The sequence below is a fragment of the Muscardinus avellanarius genome (genome assembly GCF_963383645.1).
Source record: "Muscardinus avellanarius genome assembly, chromosome: 6".
Taxonomy (NCBI): domain Eukaryota; kingdom Metazoa; phylum Chordata; class Mammalia; order Rodentia; family Gliridae; genus Muscardinus; species Muscardinus avellanarius.
This window is the reverse complement of record NC_137791.1, coordinates 38,573,218-38,577,330: the sequence shown is the minus strand read 5'-3', so window position 1 is coordinate 38,577,330 and position 4,113 is coordinate 38,573,218. Positions and strand designations below refer to the sequence as shown.

At 35.3% G+C, this 4,113-nt stretch overlaps 1 pseudogene across 1 annotated transcript; it reads left to right on the top strand.

Annotated features, from left to right (window-relative positions):
- Positions 1–1,298: 1,298 nt before the first annotated feature.
- On the top strand, positions 1,299–1,794 carry LOC308264010 (large ribosomal subunit protein bL35m-like; annotated as a pseudogene). Its single transcript has one exon. The product of its transcript is annotated as a large ribosomal subunit protein bL35m-like (transcript).
- Positions 1,795–4,113: the final 2,319 nt, after the last annotated feature.

The window sequence follows — 4,113 nt, the reverse complement described above, 5'->3', positions numbered from 1 at the left end:
ACCTTCTCTTGAAAATCTCTTTCTTAGACCCTCAGTTCCAGTTCTTCTGGTTTTCCTACTGCTATGAATTACTCCTTGATTATTCATTCTTCTATCCAGTTCTTCATTCCCTTTTCCTTAAACTTAGGATCATCCTGCTACTTGGAATGAATAACACTGCCAAAATCCTTGCCTACCATCTCCATTCAGATCACTCCTGCATCATGATCTCTTGCCCCAGTAGTTCTTTTGAGCTACTCATTCTTATTTGCCAATTCTTGTCTTGGTGCCAAAATATATTCTTTCTAAAGTCTCATTTCTGTGTACAATATCATATCTCCATTTATTCTAACATGCTCTTTGGAGATATAATGTTTGGCTGCTCTCTTTCCTTATAGTCCTCATTTACAACACAAACTAAAACCTGTAGATTCTGTTTTAAAAACTTTTCTTTCATCTGCACATTTGGGTTTATTCCTTCCCACTTATCATGGAGAATATCTTTATTATCTTGGTGTCCCATGAATGATGTGGTCTCCTTACTATCTTATCGGCTCATCTTTCTCCTCTAAACCACCAGCACAGTTTTCCAGTTTTCTATTATTTGCCTTCTATATTAAAAGTGAGAAATAAGAAACAAGGGCCTAAAATAAATTTTCAGGCTTATCTATATCCCTTCAATAATAACTATTATTTACTTACCATTTAATATGTGCAAACTTATTCACTAACTGTGTTACATATATCTTTTGTGTGTGTGCGGGGGACACTGGGCATTGAACCCAGGGATATTCTACTCTGAGCTACTTTAACACCCTACTTTATTCTATGTTTTGAAATAGGGTCTTACTAAGTTGTGGAGGGTCTCACTACATTGCTGGGGGGTAGCTGTAAATCTGCAATCTTCCTGTTCAGCCTCCCAAGTACTGGGATTATGGGCATGTGCCACCATGCCAAGCTACATATATCTTTTTAATCCTTTCATTAACCCTGAAAAGTAAATAACAGTATACCTATTGCACATTTGAGCAAACAAGAGTGAATTAGTGGTCTACTTGCTTTTGTCATTTCATACATACAAGAAGGCAGAGAGAGCTGTCCTTTGACTCAGGTCTCTTGAGTTCCAAAGCTTGTTCTGAGAATTCAATATATAAGATTCTACCTAGATGCTTGTGTTAATCACTAGATGAAAATGAAAATATTTGTTTCTATGTCACTCTATATAAAAGTTAAAAACTCATTTTAATGAGGTTTAAAAATTAGAATAAAATTAAATATAAGTACAGAGACACACCAGGCGCCATAGTTATGGCTGGGACATGGCTGCCTCTGTCTTTGTGGGTGCCTACAGAGTAGCCTCAGGAATCCTACCACCCCTGAATAGTTCGGCATCTTCAGCCTATCAAAACTGCGTCAAGAATGCCTACCTTAATTCTGCGTTGTACCCTGGCAATTTGAGTCATATTCAAAGATGAGTTATTTCCTCTGCTCACAGACTTGTCACATCTGTCAGAAACCTGATATGTGGGCCTTCTGCAATGATCCTTAACAGAGCAGCCCCCTTGCTTCCTGATGTCCTGAAGCTGCCAATCAGAACTATGACATACTGTAGTACATGAAAAGGCAAGAGAAACTGTGAAAACCTTCATCTATCAGTTTCTTCAACTTCACTTGGGCCTTTGGCTGAGGAAAAAGGCTGGTTATAAAAAAAGTTATGGAAAAAAGATGAAAGCAAGGAAAAGATACTTGTGGGAATTTCTCTTTTCCAATAAAAGCCAGAGCAAACTCCTAGAAAAAATAATGATGTCTTTCTGAGGTAGGCAGAAGTGGTATGTGGATACTCCTTATTAGAAGTATCATAACAGGATGGACCTGCAAGTGTAAAGCCAAAGTTTTCAGGTCCCAGATACTGAAGATGTATCTTATATTTATGATGGCCTCATAAAAATGAATAAGTATAAAATTTGATGTAAATTGTCTTAGAATTTCCATCCAGCATACAACTAGTTAAAGAAGAATGAACACTACCTCAAACAGAAGTTAAATCTCAACATGTTAGGAATTGAAATACATCTCTCAATAATCACACTGAACATAAATGGCTTCAACTCCCCAATAAAAGGACATAAAGTGGAAAAATGGATTTAAAATAAGAATCTATCACCTGCCTGCAAGAAACACACCTTACAAGTAAAGATAGTAACAAACTTAAGGTAAAGGGCTAGAGCAAGGTAATCCATGCCAATGGAACTCAAGACAAGCAGGAGTGGCAAATATAATATCAGACAAGTTAGGCCTCAAGCCAAAACTTATTCGAGGAGACAAAGCAGGTCATTTTTATTGGTAAAAGGAACAATTCAGCAAATAGAAATAACAATAGTCAACATTTATGCCCCAAACATAGGTACAGCTACTTTCACAAAACAAACTCTTTGTGACATTAGGTCATACACAAATTTTAATACAATAATACTGTGAGACTTTAACATTTCTCTCACACCATTAGACCAGTTTCCTAGACACAAGGTCAGTAAAGATGCCTCAGACCTAAGAACACCCTCAAACAAATGGATCCATTAGATACATATAGAATATTCAACCAAACTACAGCAGAGTCCACATTTTTTTCAGCTTCTCATGGAACCTTCTCCAAAATACATCACATGCTGGGCCACAAAGTGATCACTAATACAATTTTTAAAAAGTGATATACTTCCCTGTGTCTTTTGAGACCATAATGGAATGAAATTAGAAATCAAATATAAGAACACCCAGAGAAACAACATAAACGTGGATACTGAACACCACACTGCTGAATAAAGAATGGGTCAGAGCAGAAGTAAAAGGCAAAATCAAGAAATTTCTAGAAACAAATGAAAATAGAGATACAACATATCAACCTCTGGGAAACTTTGGAGGCCCTATTAAGAGGAACATTCATAGCGCTGAGTGCTCACATAAGAAGAACAGAAAATCACCAAATTAACAACCTAATGACACACTTCAAAGCCCTTGAAAAACAGGAACAATCTCACCCCAAAGCCAGTAGAAGATGGGAAATTATTAAAATCAGAGCAGAAATCAACAAAATAGAGAATAAAAAAATACAGAAAATCAATAAAACCAAAAGCTGGTTTCTTGAAAAAAATATAACAATATAGATAAAACACAAGCCAACCTAACCAAAAAAATAAATAAATAAAAAAGTTGAGAGAATCAACCCATATTACAAAGATAAGAGATGAAAAAGGAGATATCAGTACTGAGAGTGAAGAAATCCAGAGGATTATCAGAAACTACTTTGAAAAACTATACTCCAAAAAAATAAGGAATCTGGAGGGGAAAAAAGGACAACTTTCTAGATAAATACAATCTTCCTAAACTGAGTCAAGAAGATATAGAAAATTTAAACCAACCAATATCAATCAAATTGATTGAAATAGCAATAAAGAGCCTACCATCAAAGAAAGCCCAGTACCAGATGGTTTCTCAAATGAATTTAGGAAACCTTTATAGAAAAGATAATCCCAATACTCCTCAATCTATTTCATGAAATAGAAAAAAATGGGACTTTCCCAAATAGAAAAATAGGGACTCTCCCTAAAAAGGCAACATCACATTCATATAAAACCAAATAAAGACAGCTCAAGGAAGGAAAACTACATGCCTATATCTTTGATAAACTTGGATGTGAAACTGCTAAACAAAATAGTAGCAACACACATTCAAAACTACATCAAGAAAATTATATACCATAAATAGGTGGGTTCATCCCAGGGATGCAAGGCTGGTTCAACATATGAAAATCAATTCATGTAATTCATCACATAAACAGAACAAAAGACAGAAATCACATCATCATTTTAATAGAGGCTGAAAAAATATTTGACAAAATCCAACATCCATTTATGCTAAAAACTTACCTCAACATCATAAAGGCAATCTACAATAAGCCCACAGCCAACATCATAATAAATGGGGAAAAACTGCAAGAAATTTCTCTAAAAATAGGGAAAAGACAAAGATGCCCATTATCACCACTTCTTCTTAATAAAATATGTGAGACTCTAGCTAGAGTAATAAGGCAAGAAAGGGAAATCAAAGGAGTACAAATAGGAAAAGAAGAACTCAAAC